This window comes from Panthera pardus, unplaced genomic scaffold (assembly GCF_024362965.1).
Source record: "Panthera pardus isolate Hobbes unplaced genomic scaffold, ASM2436296v1 HiC_scaffold_6, whole genome shotgun sequence".
Taxonomy (NCBI): domain Eukaryota; kingdom Metazoa; phylum Chordata; class Mammalia; order Carnivora; family Felidae; genus Panthera; species Panthera pardus.
The window spans coordinates 105,791,091-105,810,169 of NW_026526991.1; the positions used below are offsets into that span (position 1 = coordinate 105,791,091).

General features: G+C 44.7%; 1 protein-coding gene across 50 annotated transcripts in view; it reads left to right on the forward strand.

Moving 5' to 3' along the window:
* CACNA1C (calcium voltage-gated channel subunit alpha1 C) overlaps window positions 1–19,079 on the forward strand; it is a 752,487-nt gene that overhangs the window by 238,604 nt on the left and 494,804 nt on the right. The gene's annotated exons all lie outside the window — the stretch shown is intronic.

A 19,079-nucleotide genomic window follows, 5' to 3' on the forward strand; every position in this document is an offset into this window, starting at 1 on the left:
CAGAGATGAAGACATCTGTCTGACAAAGTCCCCCATGTCTCACAGTCCAAGACAGACTTCTCTTCTCCATAAACAGATGCTTTGTATCTGGAAATCTAAGTGCCTGATCATAGAAGCCTAGGAAGTGGCTGTTGGTACTACCAGAGTTTTTTGTTTTTTTTTTTCTATGCAGATAAAATCATCATGGGGATCCTATGAAAGGAGTGTGTCAAGTATTTACCTGGAGTATCTCCCCTGGAGTATTTAGAAAATGACTTGATTTCCACACTGAGTATTGTTTAAAGTGAGACATACATAGTCTTTCCCTTAAAGTGACATGCCTCTGAACTATTAGGTCAGAGACCTAGTTAGGCTATTAGGTCAGAGAAGCAACAGGCTAGTACCAAGAAGGTGGTGTAGGATTTTATGTATGCAGTCCTGTCTCTGAGCTGTCTTCCCCCGTTGCCACCAAGTGCCATGGTTACTGCCTTGTCTTCTTCCCCTCAGGGTAGCTCTTGCTCAGTGCTGAGGCCATTCTTTGTTAGGGTCTGTGTCACCCACTGCAGGGTGTTTAGAAGCCTTGGCTTTCACCCCCACTTAAGTCCCCACCCAGGTATGGTGACACCTGGAAGGACCTCTGCTCACCTCGAACCACCTCCTAGGAGGACATAATGCTCCTGGTTGAGAAGGTCCATTCAACACAGAACCAACTAGAAAGTTAGAATTCTGGGGCCTGACTTAGTCATATGTCTAAACCTGTCTCTTCCTCTGTTTTTAGGGCAGTTTTCTGAATCTAGAGAAGGAGGACATTTCTTTCTGCTCACCTGGCTGCTGACATTATAGCTTCAGTCAGCGAACAAATGAAATAAACATTGATTATCACCCCCCCTTCTCTCCACACACCCATGGGGTGTTCACTCATGCATTATGGATACATTTTCACACCAAAGAGATTGCTAAACAGAACCAAAGGGGGTAGCGTGGGGTATTGTGACTGGAAGACCTTCACAGCAGGTCTTCTTCTTACCAAATCTCAGGGCCCAGGGCCCCAGGCTCTGTTCTTCAATGCCCAGGCGGGCATGTGACGTCTGCACAACCACCACTTCAAAGCGGGATTCAGGGTTAGGGATGCTTGGCAGTTTCTTGGACATCAGACAGCACTTGCAAAACAAATTTGGTGAGTTATGAATGAATCAGAACCAGACGAGTTAGTTACATTTCTCTCAGAATGCATATTTAAAACTTCTTACACACACACACACACACACACACACACACACACACACACCAAAGAACATTCATCCCTTCCCAGGGGAGGGGGTGTTGGTCACATGTATTGGAGGGTTTGCAAAGCCAGTGTAGTTTTCCAACCCATGACATATCTGCATTCTCATCCCTTCCCTTTTTCTGGGCACCAGTCTTCCTGGTAGGAGGTTATCCATTTGGGCCCCTTTAAAGGACTGGGTGAAACCAGGTGACAGCCTTCTGCAAATTCAACTGGGAAACCTCTGTATGTAGAAGTTCAAGGTAGCCTCCCACCACCACCCTGAGAGGCTGGGTTCTCACAGTTCCGACATGGAGATAGACTTGTGGAGGCGGGGTTTGGGAGGTGGCATGTCGTGGTGCTTACAAGGAGGAAGCCGACAACCCAGAGGTGCTCACTCTTAATTTGGCTTTCTCTTTCTTATCCTTCTATTTAGGTCTCATTAAATGTCACTTCATTTGACAAGTCTTCCCTAAGCTCCTATTCTAAATCCTCTTTCCTGTTATAACCTTTTATCTTGCCCTGTATTGCCCTTTTATCTTGCTCTTGTCTCTTGTAGAACTTAAAACAATTTGTAATTACATTTATTTGTATGATTGTTGATCACCCCAGTAGATCATAAGCTGGGTGAGGTTGAGAACTTTATTTATCTTCTCGCCATTGTCATATCCCCAGTTCTTAGCCCATTGCTGGCATGTAAGAAATAGTTGTCAGATGAGTAAATGGTGATGGTAGACTCCTCTTGGGTTGATGTTTTTGAATAAGGGGGGAGGCAGAGGGTCTGGTGTACATGGTCTGTGTTGGGGATTAACCTTGATTTGGGGGTACTCAGGGAGGCAGGAGGGCGAGTTGGGCAAACCTGGGGCTGCTCCATGTAAATTGAGTCTGAGCCTCCTGGTAGTCTACTTGAGATTTGGTGCTTCCACTGGAGCTCCATGAGACGTAAAATCCAAACCTTGGGATGACATCCAGAGGGAAGAAGGCCAGTTGACAACTTATATAATGTAGATTGGTGATTTCAGAAGCACAGGGCAGTGTTTTCAAAAATAAAATAAGACACTAAGGGTTGGGGAAATGGCAGAACATGGGAGTTGAGTCTGCTTCTGACCTGGGAGGAGGTGCTATGCAATGGTGGAAAGAGCTCAGACTTTGGAGTTAAGCCAGCATTTGATTCTAGATTTCACCACCGACTAGTTGTGTGGCTCTTAGCCAAGTTGTTTATCTAGTCTGTGTGAAACTTGGTATTTTTATCTGTAAAATGGGCCTAGTGATAGCTCCCGTTCTGCATTGTCATGAATATAGAGATGACATGTATGTCTACCTCACACTTTGTGTCCAGTGAGTGTTGATTCTTAGTTCTTTTTCTCTTTTGAAGAGTCAACATGGAAGATTTAAGATTTCTCCTTCTCTCCAACCTAATCTCGTCCCATTTATTTAGTCATTTACCAGTCCTTAGGTATATAGTGCTCACATGCAAGGTACTCATCATTGTGTTAAGGGTGGTAAAAATTCAGAAGAAATGCAGGTTTCTCCTGCAGAATGTCTCCCATGTTAACATATTCCTAGGAGAATATATTTTAGTTTTCAATAGTCCTGTTTCATATTTTATACACAGCTCTGAATAAAATGATTTTTCAGTTGATATTTATACAGGAAATATATCACCCAAACTCATTGTACATTTTGAAGAAAAGTCTCCAATTATGTTTCTAATACAACTGGTAGAGCATGAGAAATAATTGTAGGTGATTTGTAGAGCCCACAGAGTGTCAGTAAAGGAGATGTGCTTTGGGGATATTTTGGGGGCTAAGAAAGACCATGTGACTACACTAAAGGAACATTCATCCTCTTCTCAGGGGAGGAGTCTTGGTCACATATATGTGTTGGAGGATTTGCAAAGCCAATGTAATAAATAGTGAGGTAGACCAGACTGCTTTTCCAACCCATAATACATCTGCAACACACTCTTCCCCTTTTCCTGACCGCCAACCTTCCTAGAAGGAGGTCATCCATTTGGGCCCTTTTCAAGGTCTGGGAGAAACCAGGTGACAGGCCTCTGCACATTCAACTGAGAGATCAGGAAGTGCTATTTTAAACACTTTACATCCTAATGTGATAGTTTATATGATAGTTATGTGCAGTACTTTGCTTACATTTTAGGAAATACATTATAATATATTTTGGTTTGGGGTTGATGTAATGCAACACATTATAATTTTTCCTATTTAAAATAATGGGAAATAGGTTAGCATTTCCCACTGAACATATGATTTTCAGAAACAGATTACCAAAATGTGCTTTTTTCCACGTGGTCCTTATCTTCAAAGAATGTATAGTCTAGTTGGGGTGATAACACAAACAACAAGAATTGAACTTTCTTATAAGGAACATAACATAAGATGAAATACAGTTCAATTAGGTGTTGGGGTATGCATTATGGTCTGTTGATTTCATAGGGATTAGAAAAAGCAGAATCACTTGGGTGGGGCGGGGGGGGGGGGGAAATTCCAGAGAGGTTTCATGGAGGGGACTATACCTGCAGGGACTTTAAGAATGGCAAGGCCTGGTTAGGATGGAAATCAACTTATAAGCCATGGCTGTTTGAATGTCAGGCTTGAGAAGTTTCTTCCAGTGAACATTCCTTAAATACCTATAATGCACCAAGTACTGTGTTAAGTATGACGTGATAAGGCAGAAAACATAAAACATTGTATTATACCTGCCTCAAATCTCTTCATGTCTAAGAGTAATCAGAAGACATGTACATTGAAAACACACAACATAATTCAAATGAAAAAGTTACAACATGCTGAAAGAGAGGGATAGTGACAAGAGGGGAGATGACATACACCTGAGAAGTCACCATGGCTTTGGCTAGGATAGCTATGTTAGCTGAGATGGTCTTAAGGGAAGACCATGACTAGGGCTGCACATGTTATTAACAACTGGTCCTGCAGCACTCATCAGAATGGATACCACTGGCCAGGAGAGCTGGTGTAGGGTTCTGGAGCCTTCTGTCCTGCCTGGCATAAACCCTCTATTTAGTGGGTTCAAGGGAGGATCCAGGGGACCTGAGGAAGGGGGCCTGGGTGGTACAGGGAATTTGGGAAACTCAGGGAAATGGCCATTTACCGACCAATATGAAAGTGTCTTAATATGTAATGATCAGTTTGTACTTATCATACCTAGTAGCTGAAGATTAGACCAAATTAGAACCCCTGGGGTGAGTAAACCAATGAAGTCAGGTTATCTAACTTCTTCTCACCCCACCCCAGAACAACGTGTTTACCCCGTAACAAATACCTTGTTTTTTGGTTTGGTTTGGTTTGAGGTTCCACCTGGTTTAACCTGAGGATCTAACTTAGGGCCTGAGTACCTGCCCCCCCGCCCCCACCAATAGAAATAATGGAGAAACGTGGTTCCTTTTCTAACTACTCTGAGCGTTTGAGTTAACTCTAATCCAAGGGCACCCACCCCCTGGCCCCTTCCTCAGATCCCTGGACATCCCCTGCACCCAGTAAATAGAAGATCTATGTCTAGCAGGGCAGAGGGCTCCAGAGCCCCGGGCCAGCTCTCCTGGCTGGTGGTGTCCATTCTGAAAGGTGGGTGATTTTTAAATATTACTCCCTGGCCCTCATGCCTTCCAGTAAGAAGCAATGAATCATACTATACCTCACTAAAGTCTTGGTTTGGGGTGATGTGTTTATTGTTAGAACTGTTTTCATAAAAACAATAATCAAACACCTTTAAAAATTTTGTAAGCATCCACTGTATATATCAATATGGTTTAAAAAAAAACAAATACCACAGTCCTCATGAACAAACAAACAAGACAGTTGGTTGTAATAATAAGGAATTCACTGGGAGGAGTCATCATGTGCCTGATATTTGATGGCTCTGGGAAGACAAATGGTGTTCCATCTGTGTGCATACTTGTATTCAAGAGAAAGAGACACAGAGAGTGAGACAGAGACAGAGAGACGTGTGTCTGTGCCGCTCTGTATTTTGGGCAGTGTTTCATAAGATTCTTAACTGGCTTGTACCACCATACACACAGTGTTCTATTAGCAATTGTTTGGCCAAGAATAAAGAATTCCTAATTATATTTTAGAAATACAGTTTAAGGAGCTGAAGTTTAAAATAACTGTCTTGAGCTTCAGAAAATTCATCTCTGGAAACCATCCAGGGAAGGATATGTGTACTTTCCAAGGGGGTGGAGGGGGGTCTGGTGGGGCAAAGAGCAAGTCAGATTTTTCTTACATTTCAGGCAGTGGCTTCCTGAAAGGTTACTCATACATTTCTTTAAAACACTAATTGCTTGCTTTCTCAAGAGCCAAGACGCATCCAGTCCTCCAACCAAATTCTCACCTAAAATCAGAAGGCTTAAAATCCAGTTATTTTAAGTGCTGCGTACTCTTAAAAATATGTGTCTGGTTATGTTGTATATAAGCAGCTCATATCAGAGATGCAGCAAGTCAAGCTGTATAAAATTTAGTAACACATGCCAGAGAGGAGACAGAGGGAGAAGAGAGAGGGGAGAGAGAGAGAGAGAGAGAAAGAGAGAGAGAGAGAGAGAGAGAGAGAGAGAGAGTGTGTGTAGAGAGGGGCGGGAGTGGGGGAGACTGACTGATATCCTACCATTTCCTCCAGGAGAGGCTCGCATTTTACTTTCAACCCGTTTCTAAAAATGGTAAATGCACAGTAAGAAAACAAGTTTATCTGTTGCAGGAAGGAAGGAAGGGCAGGGAGAGGAATCTAATCTTCAACTTGGTGTGATTTTATTTTTATCCAACTGCTTTTGCAACCGAACATCTGGGGGGAGCGGCTAGTGCAGAGTTGGGGTCTCCCTAGGTTTCAACAGCTTCATTAGGGTCATCATTCGAGATTCATTTCACCAGGACCATGGTGCAAAATATGAAGTCTTTGCAAAGATGGGAGTTGGGGGTGGGGTAGGACGAAGTAGGGACGTTCGCAAGAGTGTACCAAGTGAAATGGTGATGGTATTGCTCATAATGACAGCTTTAGGATTTCTGCTGTCTACCCTTGAGAGCTTCAGGTAGCTTGTGTTGTTTCCCTTTCCGGTGAGGAAGCCCAGGATTGGTGGGAGTGCCTCGATTCTGAAGTCCAGAGTAATGATCGAGATCTAGTTGATTCAAGGTTAGAGGTGGATTTCAACCCAGTTCTTGCAGGGCTGGCAATGACATTTGGCTCTAGTGCAAATGACCTCAAAGGCAGTAACAGGCAAGTGTGATCTCCGTTAGGCTTGTGGTGGCTCAGAGAACTGGGCCCAAGTTTCTAAATTGGGAAGCATGCCAGTAATGCAAGTGTATTAGGGGAAAGAGCATTAGGTTAATTTTTTTATTCGTTGATTCAGTGACTCGATGTCTATTTCTTGGTCACCTATGAGGTGCCCAGTGCAATGCCACAGGCTGTACTCAGGGTGCAGTGAAGCCGGCTGCTGTGTCACCGCCATCTCTTCAGTAACTCCTCTCCATTGGAATCTGTGGCTATAACTGGGTATTTTATGCCATAGAGAAGGAGGAAAGGATGTGGATGGGTAATGAGGACAAGCTGGGATTTTATGTATCAAGATGGTTGTGTAGTGATGGTAAGAGCTGTCTCCTGGGTCCCTTTTAGCAGAAAGGAACATAAAGCTTTCAAAAGAACCCTATTTTCCAGTTAGTGTCAGGACTGACTTTTCCATTTGTTTTGTGGTCAAGTGAAGGCCCTGCTGAAAACCCAGGGGTCCAGGTGGACATTGGCATGCAGGGGCCCTCAGCTTCAGCTCTGGGAACAATAAATCAGGCAGATCTTGCTGAATAAGGAGCCCTCTCCAGGCTGTGATGTCAGAGACACATATCACTTGGAATTCTGCAGTTAATGGACTGCTATCCCACTTCCTTACACTTGTAGAAATCATGCTCCAGTAGCATTGTTGGACTCGTCTGGGTTGTGCCTGGTTGTGCCTGTGTCATATCAGGCATTGTGAATACACGGCCCCTCTAGTAAAATTCTGGGGTGTCTGACTTTGGAAGAGAAGGAATGTGTCCATGAACTTTAGCTTGTCTAGAAACAATGCTAAAAGCAGATTTGATGGCTACTGTTGCTGTCTTTTTGTAAGAATATGAACCGCTGTGGAATCTTGTTGAAATACAGCAGTCATGTGCATCTCTATAACTTATTCAGTAGGACCCTACCTGCTGATTCTCATTCTCTCAAGAGCATAAATTAAGTCATACAGCTCTGGCCTTGCTGGGAGGTTGGGATGGGGAGTGGGATGATCAATGGGGCTTGCTCTCAAATCCCCAGTTGTTCTGCTCCTACTTTTCCTTGTCATTCTCTCTGTTTACGTTATTTGCACAAGCTTGGGGGACCAGAGGCAAGAACTGGCATTTGGATTAATGGCTAGATACTCCAGAACAGTCAAAGAACCAAGAAATAATGTTCATGTTCTGTTCTGGGTTATATATTTTTATGGGTTGATGGCAAAAGAAATAATGATTTTAGTTTCTTAAGTATGCACTTCTTGCACTAATATTAAAATTAGCTGCTGTTTGCATTTGCTGAGTGCATATTAACCATGGTAGAGGGAGAGTGTGGTGAGTCAAGGGTGAGTCTGTTGGAAGGAAAGAAACCACGAATTCCACTATTGCTTCTGGCTTCACTTAGAGATTCAAATTAGCACATACTATCTGAATTAAATAAATCATACTGTAAAGAAATTAGATGGGTGTACATTTGAGGAAACCTTATTATAATGACTTATAAAGGAAATTATTGCCAACAAAATTTTGGGTTTTAATTTATCTGATCTGCTTAAAGCATGACACACCTGTCTGTGATAAATCAATTTTTTGAAAATAGAGACCTGGATAGAGAGTAGTACTTAGCTCTTAAAATACAGAGCTTAGAATTGTAGAAAGAGAGGTATTTTATCTAGGTCAAGTATTATTACCGTTGATATCTTCGCCGTTTACCCAGAATGCTGTCTCTGCCGTGTGTTTGAGGCAGCACCCAGCTCCTTCCCAGCTCCCTCTTTCCCCTGGTGTGTCTGTTGTGTGCTGGCTGTGTGTCTGGGACAACCGCAGGTGCTAAGGTTATGAGGGTAAGTGGTTAGATGTGATTTCTGCCTTTGTGCAGCTTAGGGTCTGATGGGAGAAATGAACAAAGGAAACAGATAACCACTGGACACGTGTATTTTCTCTTCTGATATCAGAGTCAGCCCGGAAGACCCTGAAAATAATTTCACTGCCTGTCCCTTGGAGATGTTTATAAATTGCTCAATGATTTTTATCATTATGCTCTTTTACCTTTTGGAATTAGTATCATGAGGGCTCTTCTGGTGGTATCACAGTTCTAAAGGAAACTGTGAACCACTCATGCTGCCCAGCCCAGGCTCCTGACTTCCACAGTCACCTCTGGGGCTGAGGCTTGGCTAAGTAGTTTCCAAGAGAAAAGTGGTCAGTTAGGACAGGGCACCTGCCTCTTCCTGTTCCTTCTGAGCCAAGGAGTGGGATAAGTATCTGACAGCCTGGAGTGGGCCCAGCTTCAGTCTGGAGTCAAGGCTGACCACCTAAGTGGGGAAAATGCCTCCTGGCTTTTGCACTGCTGCTCTCTCTCCGGTGCCGCTTGTTAGCCAGCCTTCAGGTTTTAGCCCTCACCTGTTTTTAGGAGGCCCCCTCCTGCCGCCTCAGAGGGGAGCTCCTTGCCCTTGGTGCTGGGCTGGGAGCAGCAGTGGGGGCTGGCTGGGGAGAAGGGCTGGGCTGAGGCGGAGGCGAGATTATTGCCTGTTACACATGGACATCTAGACGGGGGAAGAAACATAACGGCTTTATTTTTAGGCTTTGCTAATTCTCACTCTTCTCCTAGTTCGCTGCTACCTGGCAACAGCTTATTGTCATGGCAACGCCAATGTTAATGAGTGAAGCTCTCTGTGTGTCTGTTTTACCCAGTGCTCCGTGACAGACAGTCTGTGGAGCTATCTTTCTGGCCATCGGAGGCTAAACGCTAGACTCCCTTCTCTTCCGAAGGCCTCCCAGGCCCTGTCCGTGAAGGAGAGGAATGGAGGCAGCTGCCGAGGGATTTCTGGTTTTGCTTACACATTCCTAACGTATTCTGTGTTTACAGATGGGCCTGCCGGCTTCACACACTGCCCCTCCCCCGCCTGGGCCACCCCCTCTCGACATGTTTCACTGGCAGCCATGAGCTTTTGAACAATAACCAGTTTTCTCATGTTCCAGGCACCTCGGGATTTTTATGCAGGTTTTCTGGCACCTTCTCTGCACTTGGTCAGCAAAGCTCTGAATCCTGGGTCCTGAAGAGGGGAGAGGTGTTTGCAGGTCTCAGAGGGAACCTAGGGCTTACATCTGTGAGTGATAGCCTGCATCCCCCTGCCCTCAGACTGAGAAGCAGTAATGCCACCATACAGTGTTGTCTTGGTTTCCCTGACATCTGTTGATAGAGGTTGCCATCTATGGCCTTGCAATCATATGTGAGAGAGAGCAGCAGAACCAGCAGCCTCTTCGTGCCTCAGTTTTTCCATCTCTAGGCTGCGCCCATCTGAAACCTTGACAGTCCTCCATGTTAGCCTGCTGAGCAGTGATGCATGTAAAGTGTTCTGGGTTCCCCTCACCAGTCCTATCATGTATGTGGCTTCCAGAACCTCTCTGTGCCTCAGTTCCCCCACTCATAAATTAAGGAGAGTAATCAGGTAAATATGGGTCAAATTGCTTAAAGCAGTGTCTGGCATAAAATAATGGTTCAATCAATATTAGTTATTACTGTGTCTGGGCATTATTTACTCCACACACCAATCTTGTGAAATAAGTACTGTTCATATTCTCAGATTGCAAAGAAGGAAACTGAGGTATGGAGAGGTGGAACAACTGCCTCGGGGTGACTGGAAGTGAGAGACTTCAGGTGGGAGGCTTGGGCCACTGAGCTTGAAGGGGCTTACCCTCCATGCCCCTCAGGGTTGCAGTCCTCACACCTATGGAGAGCTGCTCCCTTCTCCTAAGGGTGGCCTTGGGGCCTCGTGAATGTGCATGAGCACTTTGCAGTCCTTGGATAGAAGGTGCTATGTGAACCAGAGAGTTACGAACTTTCACCAGTGTCATCTCCAGGGAGGTGGCTCTTAGTTGTTTTGTATGGCTTATCTTGAGGTTGGCACTGCAAGGCTCTGTAATAAGCGATGGAATCAGGATGCTTGGAGACCCCTCCCCATGGCCCCAGACTGTTCTCAGGACACAGGGTCCTTGGCAACTGTCTCTCCATTGAGCTGTGAAGCACATCACCACTCATGTACTCCCACTAGCTCATCCAAAGTTTTCAGCTCCTTGCACAGCTTTATTTTTTCCCCAAACTTCTTGTAAGTAAATTATTCTATGTATTTTTTAAAAAATAGCAGATTCACACAGTACAAAATAAAGAATACATGAAACGGTATGCTGTGAAAAGTCTCTCTTCTTCTTTGCTCTTCACCTCCAGGGCCTGTCCTGGTAGGAGACCTACACATCAGAGAACATATACACGTATATTGTTTTCTCATTCGCCCCTGATGTGAACACTTACACATTCTGTCCTGCATTGCTTTTTTTCCCACCTAACTGTACCTGGGAAATTGCTCCTAATCAGTACACAATTAATGAGAAGTGGCCTCAATCATTTTCAACAGACAACTCAAAAATTTTATTGGGTTTTATTCTAGGTCAATAAATTTGTGAATGATTGTGATGAAAACTTAAGAAAGCCTAAACACCAGCAATAAGTTAATAGAAACAGTCTTCTATTATTGAGTATCACCAGGATAATAATACCAGGATTCTTTTTAATCCCTTAGCCATTTTTTAACCTGTGTAAAGCTGAAATCCAAAGTTGCAGAGCTAAAAATGAGCCTGAGTCTGTCTGCGTCCACATCCCTGTGCCCTTTCTGTCACACTGTTCTCCTTTTCTTATGTAAATATGCTCAAAAATGGATCTCAGCCACAGGCCTGGGCCACAGGAGCTAGCTTCCTCAGAGTGACCAGTGTACTTTTTTTGTTTTTAATGTTTTTATTTATTTTTGAGAGAGACCGAGACAGAATATGAGTGGGTTAGGGGCAGAGAGAGAGGGAGACACAGAATCCGAAGCAGGCTCCAGGCTCCGAGCTGTCAGCACAGAGCCTGATGCGGGGCTGGAACTCATGGACCGCGAGATCGTGACCTGAGCCGAAGTCAGATGCTTAACCGACTGAACCACCCAGGTGCCCCGTGACCAGTGTACTTTAATTTAGTGATGGCATTGCTGAATAGTCCTCCCGCCCACCCGCCTTTCCTCCTCCTGCAGGCCCGGCCGTAATCCATAGGCAGACACTCCTGATTGGCAAACATAATTTATTGATGCATGAGGTTCATTTGAACTCCATCTCTTCTCTTCTGTGCTTCTGTTTCTTTACCTGTAAATTGTGCAGAACTGTCTCACCCCTGCCTAAAAAAGATACTGAAGAGGTGATCAAAATAATGTTAAGTGTCTCCCCTCCTCTCTCCTTCTGATGTTGCAGAGGGGTGTCCTCTGGGTCTGGGCTTAAGCACCTTGTGAGTGGGAAGTCAGGAGGAAGGGGGCATGAAAACCTGGAGGCAACTTGGGAGTGTGTAAGTGCTGATGCTTAGTACGTGCTCCGCAAGGACCGGCTGCACAAGATAACCAGATCCACATGTGGCTGTGTATTTTGGGTTCACTGGTCAGAGATATGTCAGAGACATGCCTGTCTGAGGTCCCTGGCTTCAGCGTTCATCTGCTATTTGGAGGTGTCCTGTTGTATTATTCAGGGCTTCAGTCTTCATTTTCCTTACCCCTCACACTGCCTCTCCCTTCCTTTCTGTGAGCTTGCTCACTTCTTAGGATAGGTTCTGGTCATCTATCGTGGTGCTGAGTTCTCTGCTAACCTTATTGCTCATGACTTTGTGGGACTGGCATCGCTGAGAGGGCACAGACAAGTTCAGAGCTGGGCTTGCTCACCCCAGCCACACCCAAGCAGGTCCTGTCCCCTGGGTAGAGTGCCCTCTTCCTGCTTTCTAGGCCTGGCTACATCATGTCCATTCCCCTCTCCCTCCACTGGGGCTACCCCACACTCTGTGGACTCTCTGCAGCTCCCTGGACTCCTCCAGCTCACCCTCTCTTCTCTCCTTTGAACTCCTGCTGTGGGTCCTGGCCTCCAGCACAGCTTGGCATTCTGTTACATTAACATTTCATGTGGATGGAGAACTAGTCCTTGGGAACATGAAGCTGCTGCTGTGACTGTAGCATGGATGTCTTCCAATATCCTGTTTGGAGGGCTCTCCCCAAAAAGGCAGAGGAGCCCCAAGGTGAGGTGAAGGGCCTTAGAGCCCCAGGTCTGCCTACTGAGAGAGGAGAGCCCTGTGGGAGAGAGCGAAGAGAGAGACTGTCCCAGAGTATGTCCTGCTGCGGCCACTTGCATGTCCACCTTTGCTTGTGAAGCTTCTGACAGAGATGTTTAGAACTCAACTTGTTGATGAAGTCACGATGCTCCCCTTTTAGCGACACCCTCTGTTGTCAAGAACTTGGAGATCAGAGAGCACAGCAGCAGAGAGATGCATTCTGGAGTGCTGGTTACAGAGGGGAAATGATCAAATATAGAACTGGACAAAGCCACACTGACTGTCCTCAGGACACACCAAAGGAAGTACCTGGGAGTGCTGGGTGAGAATGGGGGAGGCCGGGACCTGGGGGTGTTTTAGGGTCAGAGGAATGTGAGCATGACCCAGGTCCTCTGTCTCCTCCAGTGAGTCCAGGGAGCCAGCCTCCTCTGCAGCCTCCTTCCAAGCCTGGAGAGTAGAGGTCTCTCTCTCTCTCTCTCTCTCTCTCTCTCTCTCTCTCTCTCTCTCTCTCTCCCTCTCTCTCTCTCTCTTTCTCTCTCTCTCTTCCTGCCCTTGCTGCCTTAAAAGGACTAGATTATAATTTCCTTAAGGACTGTAGGCCCAGAAATACCTTCTTACCTGCTTATTCATATTAACATTCCTGCCAAGAAAGAGGCAGGTTCTTATTGCACAATTAGAGATAAAAGGTTTGCACTGGAGGAGGCAGTGCTCTGCAGTGAGCATTTCTCATTCAGACATAATCAGGCAAACACCTAGGGTAGTTGACTAGCCAGTAAACCCTTTTTACTTTTGATGGGAGAAAAGGTGTTATTTACAGGGTAGACATTTTGTAAATAAAGAGAAGGGGCCCCCAAAGAAGAGAGAAGAGAGTTAATAGCAGTGATTCTCACCCCTGCAGAATAATAGGGGAGAGGGAAGGTTTAAAAAAATCTAATTTGTCTTCCTCAACTCAGAGATTGGGATTCAGATGTCTTCAGTTGGGCCTGGACATCAGTATTTTTATAAAGTCTTTTTTTACAGTTTATATATTTTTGAAAGAGAAAGAGAGCATGAGCAGGGAGGGGCAGAGAGAGGGAGACACAAAATCTGAAGCAGGCTCCAGGCTGTCAGCACTGAGCCTGATGCAGGGCTTGAACCCACGAACCATTGAGATCATGACCTGAAGTCAGACGCTTAACTGAATGAGCCACCCAGGTGCTCCTGGACATCAGTGTTTTTAAAAAGCACCCCCGGGTGATTCTAATGTACAGCCAGGGTTGAAAACCATTGGTTTAAAAGTGTTTAAAGATAGAAGGCAAAACGTGCAGACCCCAGCATAGAATTTGCTCCATTTCCCAGGCTAGGACCCACAGAAGACATACCCTGATTTTAATGGACAGTGGCACATTCCGAAAAAAATACTTCAGGATTTTAAGAAGCTTGGGTGTTTCTAAAAAACTATTTGTACATCTATGTTTTGTGGCAACGTTATTCACAATAGTCAAAAGTTGAAACAACCCAAGTGTCCACGAACAATTGAATGGATAAACAAAATGTGGTGTGCACCTGTGATACAAAAGAAGGAGATTCTGACATGCTATAGCATGGATGGACCTTGAAGACATTACACGAGGTGAAATAAGCCCAGACACAGAAGGACAAATACTTATGTGAAGGACCTAGGAGAAGCAAATTCACAGAGACAGGAAGTAGAACAGTGGTTTTCAGGGGCTGGGGAGGGAAACTGGGCAGTTATTGTTTAATGGGTATTGGGTTTCTGTTTTGCTAGATGAAAAGTTTTCTAGAGATGGATGGTGGTAGTGACAGTTGCATAGTAATGTGAACATGTTTTAATGGTTCTGAACTGTACACTTGGGAATGGTTAAGTGTGGGGGGGGGGCACCTGGGTGGCTCAGTCCGTTAAGCATCTGACTCTTGGTTTTGACTGAAGTCATGATCTCATGGTTTGTGAATTCGAGCACCACATCAGGCTCTGTGCTGATGGTGCGGAGCCTGCTTGGGATTCTCTCTCTCTCCCTCTCTCCCTGCCCCTCCTGCTCTCTCTCTCTCTCTCTTTCTCTCTCTCAAAATAAATAAATTAAAAAAATTAAAAAGAGAAATGGTCAAGATGCTAAATTTTATGTGTATTTTACCACAGTTTAAAAATTTTAATTTCAGATTAAATTAAATTAGTTCTTAAAAATAAGAACTGTTTAATATTTTGGAAAAACAGAAATTTATAAAGAAGAAAATTTTAAAATCACCACTTGGTACTTTGATGTGTTCTTTTTCCTACATGTGCGCAAATGGGCATGTGCGCACGCGCGCACACACACACACACACACACACACACACACACTTTGGATGCTACTTGATAGATGCTTTGCAACTTGTGTTTTCATTTGGACTTGCTCTGATTTACCACACGCTTATTAGAGATGGCTCCGTTTTGGAGGAGGGCTAAGTGAGGCAACACAGCACAGTCAGGTCTGGAGTTGAAAATGGACTGGATTCACATTGCAGTTGTGACATTCAGGATCTTGGTGATCTTGGGCCTAATTGTGAGCCACAGTTCCTTGTTTGAGGGCTGTTTCGGGAATTAAAGAGATGCCAAGTACTCTCTCAGGCCCCTGGGAAGAGGGAAGGATCACTGTAAGCCCCTACTGATGACACACTTGTTAGAGGCATCTACTTGGTACTTGTCTTCCTCTAAACTTCCCAGATGGGGATGGGAAAGCCTTCACCAGAGATTTAGGAAATCACTGTGGCTGCCGCCTGGTGCTGTGACCCTGGGAGCATCATGTCCTTTCTGGTCTAGTTGCTGCATCTGTAAAGTGAGCACGTTGATTTTTGGCTCTCGAGGTTCCCCTCACTCCACCTGTTCTGACAGCCTTTGCTCCCCCATAACCTTTGAGTTCCTGATGCACAGCCCTCAGTTGGTATGCAGTAATGTTTATCCACTGTGAGATTCCCAGTCTGCTTGGTTCTCCTGATGTTGTGTTAGGGTAAACATCAACAATGCACAATGACATGCAACAGCATTCCAGATGGGAGCCACTCCCTCCATCAAGGGCAGACTGCTTCATGGCAAATTCATTTGCTTTTTCTAGGAAGTTAAATTTCCAGTGGTGCAGTATTGTGGTCATGAGGAGCCTGGAGAGGCTCTGCTGGGAAGAGAGGTATGTTTTCCCCTAAAGACAGGGCCTGAGGGCAGAGGGCCAAACTGCCCCCTTTATGACTTCTAAAGCTCTTGAACAAGGGCAGAGGAAACAGATGGATTGTCAAGACTGTGGAAAGAAGTTCTAAGTCCAGCTCAGAGCTGAGCACATCTCCCAGCTGCCAAATGGAAGGTCTCTATGTGGCAATGCTGGGAAGGAAAATTGAGTTAGGCTGACTTGCTCCAAATAAAATGCTATATTTAATTTCACTCTGGGAAACATTTGATGTCCGGGCTACTGCAATATGTGAAATATATTTAAGAAGATCTGTTTTGTTACAACAGAAAAAAAAAAAAAAAGGAGGGCAGAGAGGTCCTATATCAGCTATAGGTTGAACATACAGGAATCTGGTCATTTCAATTTGTTTTTTAATCCTCCAGCGGCTACTGACCATAGGTTGACTAGTCAGTATCTAGCAACCTGAACATCGTTGTATGAGTTGTATATGTCTCAATATTTCAGTCTGGGAAATGCCTTTCAAGTAGAACAAGACACTCAGTATGGGAGGGAAGCTGTCAGTCTTAAAACTGGTGATGTGCATTTGTGTGCTTGACATATGGGAGGAAAGGTTGAGTTTAAACCTGTGCCAGATTGAACCAATCCTACAAATATGTGTCTATTTGTTTTAAAAGTCAGTCTGGTGGAATCTTGTTTCTAAAATTGCTGTGCCGTGCATGCCCTTTGTGATTGCCAGGAGCACTGTGGTTTTGGACACTTCTCCTCTAGAAGAGTGCCCTTGTGCCTTGGTGGGCTATGCAGAGAATTCGAGAAAGAGCCCACAGAACTACTTTACTTTCCACATTGTCCCTGTCCCTGTTTCCATGTGCCTCTGGCCTCACTCTACTTTTCTTTTTTGGTGTGATGTCAGAAGAAGCTGCTCTCCCTCATCTGCCCTCATTTGATGTCCGCTCAGAGGGCCTAGCTGAGGCAGAGAGACCAACAAACAATGCTTCTTACTCAATTCAGGAAACTCCTGTCTTGCATTTTATCTGGCCAGCTAGGAACTAAGCATTTTGTTGTTGTTCATTTATTGAAAAAAAATACAGAATCAAGTATTTTCAAGGATTCTGCCACTCTCTAGAGTTGTAAATAGAAGTTGTCAAATACATCTCATGTCCAGTGTTTCCATCAGACTTCTAGAGGGAGAGCTCTGGCCCTTTTCCCTGAAGTTGGCTTGGCTTTATCCCTTCACGATGCTTCGGATTAGAGAGGGAAACTAATCTTTTAAAATGACTGTGAAGGTTTTTCTTTGGGGTACCTGAAACCCTGTAAACATTTTCTTTCACACACACCATGGGCTTTATTGTATCTGAGGCGCTGTCTCAGGCAGGGCCCTGGAAGAGAGAGGAAGCACATGCTGTGTGGCCTGTTGACCCAGGGCCAAAGGGAGCCCAGGAGAATGGCTGTCCTTGAGGAGGACTCTGACGCTGGATAAACTCCAGACATTGACCTGACAGGGGAATCATACAGGGAAAGCTGTTCTCAACTGTAGAAAGGGTTTCTTGCTCTTCAGAGGTGGAAGGAAATGGCTCTTTGCTTCTTGCATCCAGCATTAGCACAAACTTGTGGAAGGGGTGAAGGACTGGGAATCTGGGCACCCTGGTTCTCAAATTGTGCCATGGGCAACTGGGGACATTGTATAAAAAGCACATGCCAGATAGGCATGTGTTGGAATCCTGATGTAATCCATTTGTGATCTCCATGAAGCTGGGTTTCCTGACCTGTACGAGTGGGGATAGCAATGCTTCAGAGAGTCGCCCGGAGGCTCATATGTGGTCACACATGTCAAATGCCAGGTGCAGTGCTGGCTCCCTGGTCGGGGCTCAGCAGTAGGCAATTGGTAAAGCATCGCCTCTGCCCACCCAGGAGTTCAGCGGTGCTGATGTGGGTGAGAGTCTCACATGCATGTCCATAGCTGCTATTGTAATCTAGAGATCTAATGTAAACACTTTTTATATTTTTGTTTTTAATAATATGTCAGGTCTTCAAATTGTGAAAAACAGTTGTATTGCCCTATCTATATCTTACTAACCTGGACAATTTAAATATCTCTAGAATATGAGAGAAGACACTTCTGGGTGTTTTCTTATATGTTGTAACTTCTTCTGGTAAATTCCCCCCACCCCCCGCTTTTTTTTTGAGATTAGTTTTAAAGGATGTAGATTTTTATTTTCCAATGCAGAAGGGCCTTGTTCTGATGCCTGCTTAGATTCTGCTAGGTCTGTCTGATGTGAGGTGAGGCATCACAGCCTGAGCTTTGGGGTCTGCCGTTACCCACCAGTCTTGACTTGCTGTTGTTTATGGTATCTCTTGTCTTTTCCCCCCTCTTTTCTGGAAGGCAGTAGGTGGTATGTCTTACATTAGATTTAGCCATCATATTATGCTTGGTTAGGGCAGCACTAAAATGACTCTTCTGTGCATTCATTTACTCAACAAGTATTTACTGAGAATGTATGATTCTCAGGCACACTGAGGGGCATAAGAGTTTACATTTTCTGTACATGTGGGGGGAGGGAAGGGGGAAGAGACAAAATATAGTAGTAGGCAAATCAATAAGAGATCTTAATTAATATGAATAATGTGGTTGGTGCTGTGGACAAGGAATCTAAGAGAAGCAAAGTGATGGGATATCATGATTATAGGGAGGGAGTTATTTTAAGTTGGTGGCCAGGGAAGACCCCTCTGGGGCTAGGATGACAAATAGGAGCTAGGCTTGCTAAGAAAGAGAGAAAGAGCCTTTTGGGAGAGAGAACAGCAAGTGTAAAGGAGGCAGGACAAACTTGGTGTGTGTCAGAAACAGAAGAGCATCCGTAGTAGGAAGCATGACATGTTTTTTATTTTTGAAAGGTTGTCTGCCTAGGCAAATGGATTGGGGGTGGGTGGGCAGTATGAGAGACCAGTTGGGAAGGATGGAGGCTGGTACATTGGGATGAATGGGACATGCTTTGGAGACAGAGCTGCTGGGCAGTGGAAATGGTTACAGTCACTTTGGAGGTGGTTTGTTCAAAGCCTTAAAATCTTCATTCCTTTTGGTTCAAGAATTCTGTAGGCTTTTGCCCTGTGGAAGTAATCAGAAATACACAAAGACTATTTACAAGTATTTCATTGTAGTCTTGCTCATAATAGAGTCAAACCTGAAATAATTGAATTCCTCTCTCTGTTATTCCTCAATTTCTAGAGGACTGGTTGACTATGTTAGGGTGCATCCATGTGATGGAACACCATGTAGCTCTTCAGATGGTGATATGGAGGATACTTAATG